The sequence below is a fragment of the Pongo pygmaeus genome, chromosome 15 (assembly GCF_028885625.2).
Source record: "Pongo pygmaeus isolate AG05252 chromosome 15, NHGRI_mPonPyg2-v2.0_pri, whole genome shotgun sequence".
Taxonomy (NCBI): domain Eukaryota; kingdom Metazoa; phylum Chordata; class Mammalia; order Primates; family Hominidae; genus Pongo; species Pongo pygmaeus.
In genome coordinates, this window is record NC_072388.2 from 76,736,838 (window position 1) to 76,755,273 (window position 18,436).

Here is an 18,436-nt window from a genome sequence, read left to right on the forward strand (position 1 = left end):
GTGGTGGTGCACGCCTGTAATCCCAGCTACTCAGGAGGCTGAGGCAGGAGAATCACTTGAACCTGGGAGGCGGAGGTTGCAGTGAGGCGAGGTGGCGCCACTGCACTCCAGCTTGGGCGACAGAGTGAGACTCTGTCTCAAAATGAATGAATGAATGAATGAATGAATGAATGAATGAATGAATAAAATCTACAAGGCCAGGCGCGGTGGCTCACTCTTGTAATCCCAGCACTTTGGGAGGCTGAGGCGGGCAGATCATTTGAGGTCAGGAGTTCGAGACCGGCCTGGCCAACATGGTGAAACCCCATCTCTAAAAAAAATACAAAAATTAGCTGTACTGCTTGGGCGACAGAGCGAGACTTAGTCTCAAAAAAAAAAAAAAAATCTACAAATCCACTTCATCATTCATTAAACACGAACCTAGGACCTAGTTAGAATGTCTTGAAGAAAATATTTCAGTAAGATTCCAAGTCCGTCGCCCTGGCAAAGCAACAAGGCCACCTGACGGAGTAAGCCCGAGACCCCTGTGCCTCCACAGTGCTGTCCGCGGGATCGCGGCGTGGGGAACCAGGAACTACAAGTCCCGGCAAGCCGCGCGCGCCTCGGCTTCGCCAAGCGCAGTCAGGTGGCTGTCCCGGCACGGTTCCCAGCTAATTCCCCGCTACCGGGTTGAGGCCGGAAGCCGGGCGCCGCGGCTCTGCTTCCCTCGGGGTGAGTAGGGGCAGCTCGCCGGAGGCCGGCGCAGAGCTCGGGCCGACCAGCCTGGCAGGGCCGCACCGCGCGTGGAGCGCGAGGGAACCGGCGTGGAGACGCCGGGAGTCGGCCTCTGCTCCGGCTATGCAGCCGCCCTGGGCGCCGGGAGGGACAGCCCCATGACCTTGTCACCTGGGCCCGGCGCGCGGCCACGTGGCTCGAGTGCCTCGCATTGCCCCGCCCCCCTGCAGTGACTTCTCCAGCTTGGCACACCAGTGGGCTTTCATGTGGCCTGTCCATTTCAGTGGCACAGTCTTGCAGGCACCCGAGTGGGCAGAGCTGGAGGAGGGCCGGAGGTGGCTCACCCAGACGCCTTCACCCCCTGGTGGCCCTGTGAGTTCTGAGGCAGAAGCAGCTGGAACTGGAGCGTGGTCTGGGCAAGAGCAGGGGCAATGCACATATCCTGGCCCTCCACCCGGTCTTGCGAACGTGCCCCAGACCGCTGCTTATCTCCAGCATCTTGCAGGGCCCTGGGCTTCCAGATCACGCAGTAGATATGTGCTAACAGCAGCCAGTGTGTGTGGAGAGCAATCTTTAGATAAGACACCTAGAACAGCCCTCTCCCAGGGTTAAGTGGCATTTACTTTCTACTAACAAGAAAGTCATTCAACAAGTATTTATTGATTACCTCCATGATACTTGGCACTTAGTGAGTGCTCAAGAAATATTTGCAGAGTTGAAGTGAATTAGACTTTATCTGTGGCTTCATATGTTTTATTTAATAATTTTCTTGGGGCTGGGTGTGGTGGCTGATGACTGTAATCCCAGCACTTTGGGAGGCCAAGATGGGAGGATTGCTTGAGGCCAGGAGTTCAACCCCAGGCTGGGCAACATAGTGAGACTCACGTCTGTATTAAAAGAAAAAAAGGAAAATAAATAAAATAATTTTCTTACTACAGTGGTTCTCAAACTTTAGCATACACCAGAGTCACCTGGAGAGCTTGTAACAACACACAATACTGGACCCCATCCCCCATTTCTGATTCTGTAAGTCTGGTATGAGGACCAAGAATTGGCGTTTCTAACATGCACCCAAGTGATGCAGTTGCTGTTGGTCTGGGGACCATACGTTGAGTACCACTGCTTTATAGGAAAAAAATCCTGTGAACTTAAAGCACTGTCTCTTCACACCTGGTTATGGGTCTTTCTGTCTTTATTTGCCAGTTTTACTTTTTTGGTGATTGTAAATATGTGCATATTACTTTGTACACTGTTAACTCCCTCCATATTAATTTATATACAGATTTTAATGTAGTCTATACTTGTCATTTTTCCTGGTTACATCATATTCTACCTTATAGGGTCATTCTTTGCTTGGCCATTTCTCAACTGGCCTCAGGGATGTGCAATTTGATCTGTACTAGGAGAGTGCATATTCTTACTTTCTGATATGCAGTCATTTTCTTGTCAGACAAAGGACCTATAAGAATATAGTTGGGGCCGGGCGCGGTGGCTCACGCCTGTAATCCCAGCACTTTGGGAGGCTGAGGTGGGCGAATCACTTGAGGTCAGGAGTTCAATACCAGCCTGGCCAACATGGTGAAACCCCATTTCTACCAAAAATACAAAAAAATTAGCTGGGCGTAGTGGTGTGTGCCTGTAGTCCCAGCTACTTGGGAGGCTGAGGAGGAGAATAGCTTGAACCCGGGAGACGGAGGCTGCAGTGAGCCAAGATCGTGTCACTGCACTCCAGCCTGGGCGACTGAGCAAGACTCCGTCTAAAAAAAAAAAAATTAGTTGGGTCAGCCATCCCTTTCTTCACCAGGGTAGCTCACTAAATATGTCTCCTGGGTTAAGGTTTCCATGTTGCAGGGACTCCAGTGGCCTATTTCAGGGCCCAGCAAGCTGCTTGTTCTTGTGCACTTTTTCCTCTCTTGGTGGGAGCAGTCATATATGGATTCAAGTTCTGCCTCCATCACTTACCAGCTCCTTGGCCAAGTTTTCTACCTTTTCTAAAACACCACTTCCTTATCCATAGATTGAAGCTCCGATAGCATGCACCTCGGAATCTAGTTGTGTGAGTTAATGAGCTAATAAGTGCTTGGCACTGTAGCTCTCCCGTTGGAAGCTCACTCTCTTCTCTTACCTGCTGCTTCCTCTTTGCATCTGGCTTTGCCCTATTCTCCCTCAGTCTGCCTTCCCTAGGATGGACTGAATGGAGAATTTCTATTCCTTGCCTGGGTGAGAATTATTTTTGTTGTCCACTCTGGGACCTTGGCATCAGTCAGGGATTCCTTTTTTCATTTTTTGAGACGGAGTCTCGCTCTGTCACCCAGGCTGGAGTGCAGTGGCACGATCTTGGCTCACTGCAGCCTCTGCGTCTCAGATTCCAGCAATTCTCTTGCTTCAGCCTCCCGGGATTCCTTTATTTAATCAACATTGATTTAAGGACCTTGAGTGCTTGGGCATCAAACACTAGGAAAGGGAGTTTGATTAAAATTTGGTTTCTAGCTGGGCGCGGTGGCTCACGCCTGTAATCCCACCACTTTGGGAAGCCAAGGCTGCCGGATCACGAGGTCAGGAGATCGAGACCATCCTGGCTAACACGGTGAAACACAATCTCTACTAAAAAAATACAAAAAAATTAGCTGGGCTTGGTGCCGGGTGCCTGAAGTCCCAGCTACTTGGGAGGCTGAGGCAGGAGAATGGCGTGAACCCAGGAGGCGGAGCTTGCAGTGAGCCGAGATTGCGCCACTGCACTCCAGCCTGGGCGACAGAGCGAGACTCCGTCTCTAAATAAATAAATAAATAAATAAATAAATAAATAAATAAATAAAATTTGGTTCCTGCACTGGACAACATTACTATCTTAGGGAGGGCAGACTGTAAACCTGCTCAGGCCAACTTCACACAGTCCCTTGCTATTGACTTGGTGTCTTTGGCATCTTTCCAGACTTGAGGCATGATGGTGTCATCCACTTTGTGTGCTTTCTATCCATATCAGGGACCAGGTTCTTCTGAAGACCTGATCACTCTCTCCAAGGGTATTTTTGGGTCTTTTTTCAGTTTTGGGGGCAGACTAGAAGAAATAATGCTCATTGGTCTAATAGTCTCTCTAGGAAATGGGAGGAGGCCATGGTCACTTTTCATGGAACTAGAGACCTAAGTGCCTTTTCTGTGTGGTAATTCTCATTTGTGCACCAAACAGGGAGAGGTGATTCCAGGCCTTTAGTCCTGAAATGTGGCATAGGGAGAGGGCTGCCAATGGATGGAAACTGAAAAGGCCTAGCTAGTCACTGACTCCGATGAGCAGTAAGTGCTTGGTTTCCAATTTAGTTCTGTCGAGGGGATGGACATTTCGTGTGACCATCAGCTTCCCATTTATACGTCCCAGACTCTCCTGTTGCTTCATTTTCATAACACACTGGGGTGTTTCCTATGGTCCAGCGAGATGGATTTCATTCTTGTCATTGATTTGACAATAAAACAGCCATGTCAGCTTTCCAGCTCTCCTAAACATTTGATAGACTGAAATGGCTTGTTTCTAGTGGGAGGCATTGGTTGATCTTGTGATATCCTGTTCATTTTGGGGGCTCCAAACAGTGCCTCCCACATGCCTGGCACTGGGTCAGAAATCATAGTCTCTGCCCACAGCAACAGTTGCATTTACTTGAGAACAGCAGTAAGGACTTTAGTGAACAGGAGTCCAGGTGTTCCTATCAAAGATGTTACCTGTCATAAAGAGAAGGGCTGAATACTTGGAATGAGTGGGAAGGCCCTGCTCAAGCTCTTAGCCATTTTACTAGCTGAGCCACCTGGGACAAATCTCTCACCCTCTCTGCTCCTTGGTTTCCTCATTTATACCTGGGGATGGTAATAATATTTGTCTCTCCTCACTGGGTTGTGTGGAATAGCTAATGAGTTGAGTGTAAAGGGCTCTATTTTAATATAAAGGCTAGTTATTGCTAGTGTTATTATCTAGTGATTAGGTTTAAGGGTTTTGGTGGCCTCAGACCCCCTGTAAGTTATGTACTGTTAGGAGAGGTGACTCAGGTGAAAGTCAAAAAGGCGAGTAAGCAGAACAGGGCAGGTGATTCATTAACAAAGGGTTTAATAAGGAAAGATGTTTTCAATTGACAGACATATTTCACGCCTGACAGAGTCTTTTACAATACCCCGAGGGAAGCAACTCATTTGCATGTTAAAGACTCAGGGACACCTTATGGAAAACTCCAGCTCCAGTCTATTTAGATGCCATTCGGCTCTTGTATCATCTATTTTATGTATTTCAATTTCCATCTCTTTTATTACTGAGGACATTTGCACGAAAACAGGGTTTCGAGAGTTGTGTCTGCTTCTCTGTCACTTCCCACCCAGAGGTGGTCTCAAGGGTAGGGGTGGCCTCGTTGCATACAGGGGACAGGTGTGGAGGTTGGTGTAACAGGAAGAGGAGGTTCAGGGGAGGCAGGGGCTGGGAGGTGGTGTTGGGGTGGGATGGGGTGTTGGTGATGAATTGTCAGCCCAGGGCATGTTGTTTTCACCTGGGTACCTGCATTGTTCCTTGCTCTGCACAAGCCTCAGGCCTCACTGGCTGTAGTTTGTCCATTCATTGATCGATTCGTTCAGTAAATGCTTTTGGAGCGCCCCCTATGTGCTAGGCCAGGGTTTGGCAAATGACAGCCTGAGGGTCAATTCTGGCCATACCTATTACTTTATACATCCTCTGTGGTTGCCTTGTGCCACAATGCAGAGTTGAGTAGATGTGTCAGAGATGTTATAGAATGCAAAGCGAAGGCTGGGCATGGTGGCTCACGCTTGTCATCCCAGCATTTTGGGAGGCTGGGGTAGACGGATCACCTGAGGTCGGGAGTTTGAGACCAGCCTGACCAACATGGAGAAACCCTGTCTTTACTAAAAATACAAAATTAGCCGGACGTGGTGGCACATGCCTGCAATCCCAGCTACTCAGGAGGCTGAGGCAGGAGAATCGCTTGAACCCTGGAGGCGGAGGTTGCGGTGAGCCGAGATCACGCCACTGCACTTCAGCCTGGGCAAGAAGAGTGAAACTGTGTCTCAAAAAAAAAAAAAAAAAAAAAAAAGTCATTTTTGGCTTTGCATTCTTTTTTTTTTTTTTTGAGACAGAGTCTTGCCCTGTTGCCCGGTCTGGAGTGCAGTGGCGCGATCTTGGCTCACCGCAACCTCTGCCTCCCAGGTTCAAGTGATTCTCCTGCCTCAGCCTTCCGAGTAACTGGGATTATAGGCACCTGCCACTATGCTTGGCTAAGTTTTGTATTTTTAGTAGAGACAGGGCTTCACCACGTCAGCCAGGCTGGTTTCAAACTCCTAACCTCAAGTGATCCACCTGCCTCGGCCTCCCAAAGTGTTGGGATTATGGGCGTGAGCTACCGTGCTGGCCCAAAAATTACTCTTATATGGCTCTTTATAGAAAAATATTTGTCAACCTCTGTTCTAGACAGAGAACAGCAAGTGCAAAAGCTCTGGGAGGTCAGAACATGCCTGGCATGTTTGAGGAATGGCACAGAGGCCCGTGTGTTTGGAGTAGAATAAGTGAAGGGGAAAGTGGCAGTGCCTGAGAACCTAGAGGAAATTGAGAGTTAGACCACGTAAGACCTTGTCCAGGGGGCTCAGTCTGAAAAAAATCTCAAAAAACTTCCCAATCTTAGGTTCTACAATAGTGATGTTTATACATTCTATGGGAACAATTAGGAAAGTCACAAATCTTGTGACCTCTGATCACATGACTCCTGAGCAGTAAGGGATTATAGAAACTATGCTACATTTTAACAGAGTTCTGGTTCCTCCCATAATCCTATTCTTATGGCTTTTTTTTTTTTTTTTTTTTTTAAAGCGATGAGGTCTTGTTGCTGGGTGCAGTGGCTCACATCTGTAATCCCAGCACTCTGGGAGGCTGAGGTGGGCGGATTGCTCGAGGTCAGGAGTTTGAGAGATGAGGTCTCACTATGTTGCCCCATCTGGTTTCGACTCCTGAGCTCAAGTGATCTTCCCACCTCAGCCTCCCAAAGTGTTGGGATTACAGGTGTGAGCCACTCGCTGCACCTGGCCTCATTAGTTTTACAAAGGTGGTTTTAGGTCTCTGAGCAAGAGGGATTAGTTTTAGGGAGAGATGGTTATCATCCTTGCTTTCAAATTAAACTATAAACTATATTCCTCCCAAAGTTGGCTTGGTCTACACCCAGGAGTGAGCAAGGACAGGTTGGAGGTCAGAAGCAAGATGGCGTCAACTACGGCAGATTTTCTTACTCTCATAATTTTGTGAAGGTGGTTTCAGTTATCAGTGGTATTGTATTTGCTCTTAATTTGGTCTTGAGGTCTCTCTCCAGAGAGAGCTAGCTCTGCCTTGCCTGGAATCCAAGGGCTTTGGTCGTGGACTTTTTCAGGGTGCCTTTCGTGGAGTACTTCTTTATCCTGCTAGACAGCCTAATGCCTGTGTCTAGCTTGTGCCTAGGTGTCTCTCCCACAGTAGGTTTGTTTAAACTGGCAGACACCCTGTGGCTCATCTGACCTGTGTCCAGGTTATTCCCCCAAGATAGCCACTCTTTTTTTAGACAGAGTATTGCTTTGTCACCCAGGCTGGAGTGCAGTGACATGGTCCCAGCTCACTGCAACCTCCTTCTCCTGGGTTCAAGTGATTCTTGTACCTCAGCCTCCTGAGTAGCTGGGACTACAGGTGCATGCCATCATACCCAGCTAATTTTTGTATTTTTAGGAGAGATGGTGTTTTACCATGTTGCCTGGGCTGGTCTTGAACTCCTGACCTCAAATGATCCACCCGACTCAGCCTCCCAAAGTGTTGGGATTATAGGCATGAGCCACTGTGCCCGGCCTAAGATAGCCACTCTCTCTCTTTTTTTTTTTTTTTGAGACAGAGTCTTACTCTGTTGCCCAGGCTGGTGTGATCTCGGTTCACTGCAACCTCCACCTCCCTGGTTCAAGTGATTCTCCTGCCTCAGCCTCCTGAGTAGCTGGGCTTATAGCCGTGCGCCACCATGCCCAGCTAATTTTCGTTTTTTTTTTGATGTGGAGTTTTGCCCTTGTTGCCCAGGCTGGAGTGCGATGGCATGATCTAGGCTCACCGCAACCTCCGCCTCTGGGGTTCAGGCAGTTCTCCTGCCTCAGCCTCCCGAGTAGCTGGGATTACAGGCATGTGCCACCACGCCCGGCTAATTTTGTATTTTTAGTAGAGACGGGGTTTCTCCATGTTGGTCAGGCTGGTCTTGAACTCCCGACCTCAGGTGATCCACCTACCTCAGCCTCCCAAAGTGCTGGGATTACAGGCGTGAACCACCATGCCCGGCAATTTTTGTATTTTTAGTAGAGACGAGGTTTTCCCATGTTGGCCAGGCTGGTCTTGAACTCCTGACCTCAAGTGATCCACCCGCCTCAGCCTCTCAAAGTGCTGGGATTACAGGCATGAGCCAACACTCCTGGCCTAAGAGTCACTCTCTAAGAGAGACCTGACCAAGACAGAAATTGGCTTCAGGAGTGTTGGTCAAGTGACACACAGACACAGGCAGCGCAACAAAACATACGAAATAACAGAAGCCTTTCCTGACAGATCCACTGGAGAAAAGGGTGCCCGTGAGGGTGGATAGGAAGCCTGGAGACAGCAGGGAGCTCACCCAGCAGGTGAGTGGGAGCGAGGAGAGAGAGATCAAGAGAGGAGACCTGTGCACCAAAGCCTTTTTTGGGGTCCAGAGTGTTAAGCCAGGCAGATTTCTCATGGGGAGTTCTAATTGGTGGGTTTACAATAAGCAGGCATGAGTTCTGTGGAGTCACACAGTGACTGAGGGGTGGTCACTGTGGTATATCTGCACAGTCTATGCTGGGTGTGCAGGTCGGTGGGGTGATTCAAGTAGGTTGTAGGTAGCTGTCCCATAGTGGGGTGGTCACCAAGAGGCATTGTCTAAGGCAGATTTCTGGATCAATCACATTGAGGAACTGGGAGGAGGTAGAGAACTGAAACTGTCAAGGGTTTGACATGCCTCTGGCCTTAGAAAGTTAAAACTATGTTCAAAATGGATGCCAAGGCAACATAAAATTATAGACATTCACTACATTTATTTATTTATTAATTTATTTTGAGACAGGGTTTCATTCTTGTTGCCTAGGCTGGAGTGCAATGGCGCGATCTCAGCTCACTGCAACCTCTGCCTCCTGGGTTCAAACGATTCTCCTGCTTAAGCCTCCCGAGTAGCTGGGATTACAGGCGCCCACCATCACGCCCGATTAATTTTTGTATTTTTAGTAGAGACGGAGTTTCACCATGCTGGCCAGGCTTGTCTTGAACTCCTGACCTCAGGTGATCCACTCGCCTTGGCCTCCCAAAGTGTTGGGATTACAGGCGTGAGCCACTGCACCTGGCCCACTACAGTTATTTATTCATTTATTTGTTAACAGATTCTTCCTTTTGGATCTAGTGGAGAGGGCAGATATAAGACCCAATCATTATCCATAAAAGCAGTATATAATTAGACTAGTGAGGAATGAATGAGGAATTCTGAGTGATTGGCTCACAAGAAGCTTCATGGAAGGATAATGAGGGATTGAGTGTGGAGGTATATTTTGGGAGAAAAAGGCTGGAAAGGTAAGTTGGGGTAAGAATTTGGTGGGCCTTGAGTGTCTTGCAAGGAGTTTGGGCTTTGTGGTAGGTGGAGAGGTGATAGGAATGGTATGAATACACTTGAGGATGACCATGATAACCTGAGTGGCAGAATGAAGATTAGATGGGATATGGAGAAGTCAGTTTGGAATGGAGAATGGTTGAGTAGTTTAGGCAAGATATGATGGCCTACTTCCCCTGTTTATGTTTTATTTTTTAATACAAAACATTTTTTGAAATAGAGTTTGGCTCTTGTTGCCCAGGCTGGAGTGCAATGGCATGACCTTGGCTCACTACAACTACCGCCTCCCGGGTTCAAGCGATTCTCCTGCCTCAGCCTCCTGAGTAGCTAGGATTACAGATGCCCAGCACCACGCCTGGCTAATTTTTGCATTTTTAGTAGAGACAGCGTTTCGCCATGTTGGCCAGGCTGGTCTTGAACTCCTGACCTCAGGTGATCTGCCTGCTGGCCTCCCAAAGTGCTGGGATTACAGGCGTGAGCCACTGTGCCTGGCCTCCCTGTTTATTAATTATTTGAGGTTATGCCAAATCCTGGTTCCTTAGGTGCTAGGAGTTTTTCATAAGCTCTTTGACTTTTCAGAAACAAATAAATGAGGTTTAAAATCACAAGAGAGGCTGGGTGTGGTGGTTCAGGCCTGTAATCCCAGCACTTTGGGAGGCCAAGGTGGGAGTATCACCTGAGGCCAGGAGTTCGAGAACAGCCTGACCAACATGGTGAAACCTCTTCTCTAATAAAAATACAAAAAAAATTAGCCGGGTGTGGTGGCACCTGCCTGTTGTCCCAGCTACTCAGGAGGCTGAGGCAGGAGAATCACTTGAACCCAGGAGGCGGAGGCTGCAGTGAGCCGAGATCACACCAATGCGCTCCAGCCTGGGTGACAGAGTGAGACTCTGTCTCAAAAAAAAAAAAAAAAAATTACAAGAGAGTCTCATTTACTGGGTATGTCAGGCATTGCCTTAAAGTAGTATTCAGTTAATTACTTTTTTTTTTTTTTCCTTGAGTCTTGCTCTGTTGCCTAGGGTAAGTGTGGTGGCACTCACTACTACACTCACTGCAGCCTCGACCTTCCAGGCTTAAGTGATCCTACTACCTCAGCCTCCCGGGTAGCTGGGAGTTCGGGGACACACCACCATGCCCAGCTAACTTTTTTATTGTTTGTAGAGATGACGTCTTGCTGTGTTCTTCAGGCTAGTCTTGAACTCCTGGACTCAAGCAACCTTCCCACCTTGGCCTCCCAAAGTGCTGGGCTTAATGGCATGAGCCACCATGCCTGGCCAGTTAATTCTTACAATGACCCTAGAAGGTGGGTACTCTCAAGAGCTCCCCTTCATAGATAATTATGCAGAAGCTGCAAGGAGTTGTGACTTACTCAAGGTGTTCAGAGGCTGGGTTCTTTTTTTTTTTTTTGAGACGGAGTCTCGCTCTGTCTGTCAGGCTGGAGTGCAGTGGCACGATTTCATCTCACTGCAAGCTATGCCTTCCGGGTTCATGCCATTCTCCTGCCTCAGCCTCCCAAGTAGCTGGGACTACAGGTGCCCCCCATCACGCTGGCTAATTTTTTTGTATTTTTAGTAGAGACAGGGTTTCACCATGTTAGCCAGGATGATCTCGATCTTCTGACCTCGTGATCTGCCTGCCTCGGCTTCCCAAAGTGCTGGGATTACAGGCGTGAGCCACCGTGCCTGGCAAGGCTGGGTTCTTTACCCACGGTCTCTTCATACTGCCTTCCTAATGTGGGCTTCTCTGGATGCCCACCGGAAGGGTCCCTGGATCACTCTCATGATCTTGACTGAAGAAGGAAGCTGTGTAAGGAGCTTAAGTCACTCAGTCTAATTTAAGGTCAGTTTCTGGATCTGATTAGGGACCTGTGTCTCGGTGGAAACAAAGTAGAGGGTGAGCCTATTGCCCGTTTCAGCAGAAAATACTCCAGGCTGAGGGTGTAGAGAGCAAGGAGAAAGGGTAGGGTTAAGTGGGGGCCACCTAGAATGTTGGAAGTAGGGTGTGCAGAATTCCTCTGGGAGCTGATAGGCAGGGGAGCATTTGTTAAAGCCTGGCACTGGGTGAGGAGATAATAATAATGATAATAATACTAATGCTAATAATGGAGGATAATAGCATCTGCCACTCTTGAGTTCTTACTGTGTAGGTGGCACCTTGCTAAGCATTTTACATGATTTATCTCATTTCCCATCACTCCATCAAGCAGGTATTGCTGTTATCCCCATTGTGTATGGACGAGATCACGAGGTTCAGAGAGATTTAGCAGCTTGCCTATGGTCACCCAGTTCATAAGTGGCCATGCCAGGACTCAAACCTGGGCTGATAAGACTCCAGAGTTCATGATCTCAGTCACTACACTCTCCTGTCCAAAAAGAATCCTTGCCTAGGTGCAGTGGCTCAACGCCTGTAATCCCAGCACTTTGGGAGACCGAGGTGGGAAGATTGCTTGAGTCCAGGAGTTCAAGACCAACTTGAGCAACATAGATTGACCCTGTCACTACAAAATTGATACAGAAAAATATTAGCCGGACATGGTGGTTTGTGCCTATGGTACCAGCTACTTGGGGGGCTGAGGTGGGAGGATTGCCTGAGCCCAGGAAGTTGAGGCTGCAGTGAGCTGTGATCGCGCCACTGCGCTCTAGCCTGGGTGGCAGAGTAAACCCCTGTCTCAATAGCAACAACAACAAGAACAACAATGACAACACCCAAAAATAATCCTTGGCTTATTAAAATATTGGCATAATAAAATGGGGACAGGGAAATTTTCATAAAATAAAGAGAAATAGCAAGGAAATAAAGAGCATGCTAGAAAGCAAGGTTTTAATTTATTAATGTATTATTTTCCAGCTTTATTGAGGTGTAATTGACAAATAATTGTATCTATTTAAGGTGTACAACTTGATGATTTGATATATGGGTACTGTGTAATGATTACCACAATCAGTCAACATATCCATCACCTCAGATAGTTACCCTTTTGTGTGTGTGTGGTGAGGACACTTAAGATCTGCTCTCTTAGCAAATTTCAAGTAAACAATACAGTAGTATTAACTAGAGGTTCCATGTTGTACATTAGATTCCCCAGAACTTATTCATCTTGTAACTGAAACTTTGTACCCTTTGACCAATATCGCCTAATTTCCCTCAAACTCCCAGCCCCTGGTAACCACCATTCTAACCTCTGCCTCTAAGAGTTTGACTTCTTTAGATTCCACCTAAGAGTGAGATCATGCAGTATTTGTCTTTCTGTGTCTGGCTTATTTCACTTAGCAAAATGTTCTCTAGGTTCATCCGTGTTGTCACCAATGGCAGGCTTCCTTCCTTTTTATGGCTGGATAATATTCCATAGTGTGTGTGTGTATATATATATTTCACAATTTCTTCATCCATTTGTGGATGGACACTTAGGTTGTTTCTGCATCTTGGCTATTGTGCATACTACTGCATATTCTTTTTTTTGAGACAGAGTTTCATTCTTTCACCCAGGCTGGAGTGCAGTAGCGTGATCTTAGCTCACTGCAACTTCTGCCTCCTGAGTTCAAGCAATTCTCGTGCTTTAGCCACCTGAGTAGCTGGGATTACAGGGGTGAGCCACCATGCCTGGCTAGTTTTTGTATTTTTAGTAGAGATGGGGTTTTGCCATATTGGCCAGGCTAGTCTCGAACTCCTGGGCTCAAGTGATCTGCCTGCCTCGGCCTCCCAAAGTGCTGGGGTTACAGATATGAGTCACCATGCCTGGCTGCATATTCTTTTTATTTACAAAGTCACAATCTCATTCTTGCAGAGATAGGAACTGATCCCAGGAGTTGGGAGAGATTGAGCATTTGTGTTTAGGGAAAGAAATGAGTTTCTTAAAAATTTTTTTTTGAGACGGAGTTTCACTCTTGTTGCCCAGGCTAGAGTGCAAGGGCGTGATCTTAGCTCACTGCAACCTCCACCTCCTGGGTTCAAGCAATTTTCCTGCCTCAGCCTCCTGAGTAGCTGGGATTATAGGCATGCGCCACCACGCCTGGCTAATTTTGTATTTTTACTAGAGACTGGATTTCTCCGTGTTGGTCAGGCTGGTCTTGAACTCCCGACCTCAGGTGATCCACCTGCCTCGGCCTCCCAAAGTACTGGGATTATAGGTGTGAGCCACTGCGCTGGCCTTTTATTTTATTATTATTATTTTTTTGGAGATGGAGTTGTGTTTTTGTTGCCCAGGCTGGAGTGCAATGGCATGGTCTAAGCTCACTGCAACCTCCGTCTCCTGGGTTCAAGCAATTCTCCTGCCTCAGCCTTCCGAGTGGCTGGGACTATAGGCGTGCATCACTATGCCCAGCTAATTTTTGTATTTTTAGTAGAGGTGGAGTTTCACCATGTTGGCCAGGCTGGTCTCGAACTCCTGACCTTGTGATCTGCCAGCCTTGGCCTCCCGAAGTGCTGGGATTACAGGCATGAGCCACGTGCCCAGCCTGAGTTTCTTAAATTATTTCCTTAAAAATCATTGCTTGCAGTTACCCTTGTAGAGTGAATACAGTCATCTGGTGTTGGGGAAGGGGAGGCGTGTTTTTGGGGAATATTCACTGATGAAGTTGAACACTAAATTTCAGCAAAGCCTCTCTTTGTTTTCCCGTTTTTTTTGAGGAGTCTCATGCTGTCACCCAGGCTGGAGTGTGCAGTGATGCGATCTCGGCTCACTGCAACCTCTGCCTCCTGTTCAAGTGATTTTCCTGCCACAGCCTCTTGAGTAGCTGAAACTACAGGTGCATGCCACAACACCCAGCTAACTTTTGTATTTTTAGTAGAGACAAGGTTTTGCCGTGTTGGCCAGGCTGGTCTCAAATTCCTGACCTCAGGTGATTGGCCTGCCTCCGCCTCCCAAAGTGCTGGGATTACAGGTGTGAGCCACCACGCCGAGCCTTATTTTTTTTTTAATTTTATTTTTCTGAGACAGGGTCTTACTCTGTCATTGAGGCTGGGGTGCAGTGGCGCAATCTCAGCTCACTGCAACCTTTGCCTCCCAGGCTCAAGCGATCCTCCCACCTCAGCCTCCCAAGTAGCTAGGACAACAGGTGCATGCCACCACACCCAGCTGATTTTTGTATTTTTTGTAACGATGGGGTTTCGCTATGTTGCTTAGGCTGGTCTTGAACTTCTGGGCTCAAGTGATCCTCACATCTTGGCTTCCCAAAGTGCTGGGATTACAGGTGTGAGCCACTGCACCTGACCCCTTTTTTTTTCTGACCCATTGGTAGACAGTGAAGCCTCTCTTTACTGAAAAAAAAAAAACAAACCAAAAAACAAAAATCCTTTCTGGGCATGGTAGCTCACATCTGTAATCTCAGCACTTTGGGAGGCCAAGGCGGGCAGATCGCTTGAGCTCAGGAGTTGGAGACCAGCCTGAGCAAATGGTGAAACCCCATCTTTACAACAAAAATTAGCCCACTCCGGAGGCTGAGATGGGAGGATTGCTTGAACCCAGGAGGTCAAGGCTGCAGTAAGTTGAGATTGTGCCATTGCATTCCAGCCTGTGACAGAGCAAGACACTCTCAAAAAAAAAAAAAAAAGAAGAAAAAGTATAAGTGTGGCTCTCAAACTTGAGCTTTCAGACAAATCACTTGTTATCTTATTAAAATGCACATTCTTGAATCTTACCCCTAGAGTTGGTAGTTCGGTGGCCCATGGGGTGGACTCTAGGAATCTACATTTCTTTATTTTATTTTACTAAAAAAATTTAAAAAAATTTTTTTTTTTTTTTTTTGAGAAGGAGTCTCTGTCGCCCAGGCTGGAGTGCAGTGGCACCATCTCAGCTCACTGCAACTTCTACCTCCCAGGTTCAAGCAATTCTCTTGCGTCAGCCTCCCGAGTAGCTGGGATTACAGAGGCACGTGACACCACGCCCGGCTAATTTTTTTTTTTTTTTTTTTTTTTTTTTTTAGTAGAGACAGGGTTTCACCATGTTGGTCAGGCTGGTCTGGAATTCTTGACCTTCCTGCCTTGGCCGCCTCCCACCAAGCCTGGCCCAGGAATCTACATTTTAAAAAACGTTTTAAAATTTTGTTTTGTCTTTTTTTTTTTTTTTCTTTAAAACAGGGTTTTACTCTGTTGCCCAGGCTAGAATGCAGTGGCGTGATCATGGCTCATTTCAGCCTCGACCTCCTAGGCTCAAGGGATCCTCTCACTTCAGCATTTTGAGTAGCTGGGACTTATAGGCGTAGGCTATCACTCCAGGCTAATGTTTAAATTTTTTGTAGAGATGGGGTCTCCCTTTTTTCTTCACCAGGCTGGTCTTGAACTCCTAGGCCCAAATAATCCTCCCACTGTGGCCTCCCGAAGTGCTGGGATTGTAGGCATGAGTCACTGCTCCCAGCCAGGCACCTGCATTTTTTTTTTTTTGAGATGGAGTCTCTTTCTGTGGCCCAGACTGGAGTGCAGCAGCATGATCTCAGCTCACTGCAACCTCCACCTCCTGGGTTAAGTGATTCTCCTGCCCCTGCCTCCCGAGTAGCTGGGACTACAGGTGCACACCACCACGCCTGGCTAATTTTTGTATTTTTAGTAGAGACAAGGTTTCAGCATATTGGCCAGGCTGGTCTCGAACTCGTGACCTCGTGATCTGCCTGCCTCGGCCTCCCAAAGTGTTGGATTACAGGTGTGAGCCACTGCACCTGGCTTGTTTTTTTTTTTTGTTTGTTTTTTTTTTGAGATGGAGTCTCGTTCTGCTGCCCAGGCTGGAGTGCAGTGGTGCGATCTCAGCTCACTGCGACCTCCGCCTCCTGGGTTCAAGTGATTCTCAAGTCTTAGCCTCCCAAGTAGCTGGGACTACAGGTGTGTACTACCACACCTAGCTAATGTTAATAGAGATGGGGTTTTACCATGTTGGCCAGGCTGGTCTGGAACTCCTGACCTCAAGAGATCCGCCTGCCTGGGCCTCCCAGAGTGCTGGAATTACAGGCGTGAGCTACCGCTCTTGGCCCAGGAATCTGCATTTTTGAAATGGCATCCAGGCTAATATTTTTTCAGGTGTTCCTCTGATTATACTTTAGAAATACTAGATTAGGAAATGAAGGTGTCAAAGGGAAGAGCAATGTAATTATAAAAAAGGACTATTGTGGTATTGGTTTTTGTCTGCTGTTCCTGGTTCATAACTACCACAGCCCTTGTTACAGTTTTTGTTGGTGTGTGTTAGGCCTCAGGGCCAGGCCTTAGGAATCAGAATCTCTTTCCTGCCCTCCTCTCACCTGCCCCAAGGCAGGACTGTGGTCTTTCCCCACCTTTCTGATTGTGGATCTTAAGCCCCTCCCTAGAGTAGGTTCTGCCCTGTACACTGAGGGAAGGAATGCTGACATCATGAAGCTTCCATAAAAACCCAAGAACCCAAGAGGGCTGATAGCTGAGCACTTGGAGATTTGCGGAGTGTGGTGTGCCTAGGGAAATCCTGGAAGCTTCACGCCCTTTCCCTGTAACTGACCCTGCACATCTGTTCATCGGTATCTTTTGCAGTCTCATTTATAATAAGCCAGCAAACGTAAGTGTGTACCTGAGTTCTGTGAGTTGCTGCAGCAGCTTGATCGAACCCAAAGAAGGGGTTGTGGGAACCCCAACTTGAAGCTGGTTGGTCAGAAGTTCCAGAGACCTGGACTTGTGACTGATGTTGTGGGGGGAAGTGGGGGATGCAGTCTTGGGGACTGGGCCCTCAACCCACGGGATCTGATACCATCTCCAGGTAGTAGATGGTAAATATATATATATGTTTAAAAAATGTGGCTATATTATGAGGCATAAGTCAAAGTAGACTTTAAAGAAAATGAGTCGGGCGTGGTGGCTCACACCTGTAATCCCAGCACTTTGGGAGGCTGAGGCAGGCGGATCGCGTGAGGTCAGGAGTTCGAGACCCGGCTAGGCAACATGGCAAAACCGTGTCTTTACTAAAAATACAAAAATTAGCTGGGCATGGTGGTGGCCACCTGTAATCCCAGCTACTCGGGAGGCTGAGGCAGGAGAAACGCTCGAACCTGGCAGGCGGAGGTTGCAGTGATCCGAGATTGCGGCACTGCACTCCAGCCTGGGCGACAGAGCAAGACCCTGTTTCAAAGACAAATAAAATAAGCTTGTTTGTAATAATAGTTTCCATACAAAGGGGAAACAGGCACAGAGCAGGGAGGTGACAGGCACAGACTCATTCCAGAGCAGAGGGATGAGGGTACAAGGCGTGCAAGGCTGGCGCCTGCAAGTGGCTTGGTGGCATGCTGCTGTTCTCGTGTGGCACCTCTCTCCTGGCAGCTGCAGCTGTGGTCATGGACTTTAGTCTGATATAAATTGCTTGGGAATTGAAGGGGAAGCACTCTGTTGGGTGCACTGGCCGCAAAGAGTGACTGTGCAGCCACCTGGTGGACTGAGCAGGTACAAGTAGGGTGGGGAAAGGTCACATTGACCAGGAGTATGAATTTCAACAGGTCAGATCAGCAGGTAGGCATTAAGCCTCTAACTGTAAAACACTCCACAGGACTGTGAGTGGGCAGGGTAGTGACAGTCATGGTGTCTGCCCTCAAGGAGCCTCCATTCAAGACAAGGGGTAGTCTTTTTTTTTTTTTTTTTGAGACGGAGTCTCGCTCTGTCACCCAGGCTGGAGTGCAGTGGCGCAATCTCGGCTCACTGCAAGCTCCGCCTTCTGGGTTCACGCCATTCTCCTGCCTCAGCCTCCCGAGTAGCTGGGACTACAGGTGCCCGCCACCACATCTGGCTAATTTTTTGTTTTTTTTTTTTTTAGTAGAGACGGGGTTTCATCGTGTTAGCCAGGATGGTCTTGATCTCCTGACCTCGTGATCTGCCCGCCTTGGCCTCCCAAAGTGCTGGCATTACAGGTGTGAGCCACCGTGCCTGGCCTCAAGGGGTAGTCTTCTCTAACCAAAGTAAATGTTTTGAATATCAACCACACACAGAGTGCTCACCTGGCTGCTCCTGAGCAGCTGCCATTTTGGCTATGGCCTGACCACTTTTGACCTGGGCGTAGTGGGCTAGTGATGCGTGTAGGTTTATTGTGGCATCATGATAGACACAGTAGCGATGGTTAACCTGCCCTTCTTTGCTTCTAAAAT

General features: G+C 47.9%; 1 protein-coding gene across 5 annotated transcripts in view; it reads left to right on the forward strand.

The window, feature by feature from the left end:
* Positions 1–599: 599 nt before the first annotated feature.
* ADCK1 (aarF domain containing kinase 1) overlaps positions 600–18,436 on the forward strand; it is a 135,442-nt gene continuing 117,605 nt past the window's right edge. For 3 of the 5 annotated variants that reach the window (XM_054447556.2, XM_054447559.2, XM_054447560.2), the window contains exon 1: positions 615–711. The gene's annotated coding sequence lies outside the window, so the exon portion shown is untranslated. Of the gene's footprint in view, positions 712–18,436 lie in introns of all 5 variants that reach the window. The other 2 variants (XM_054447557.2, XM_054447558.2) reach the window with 1 other exon arrangement.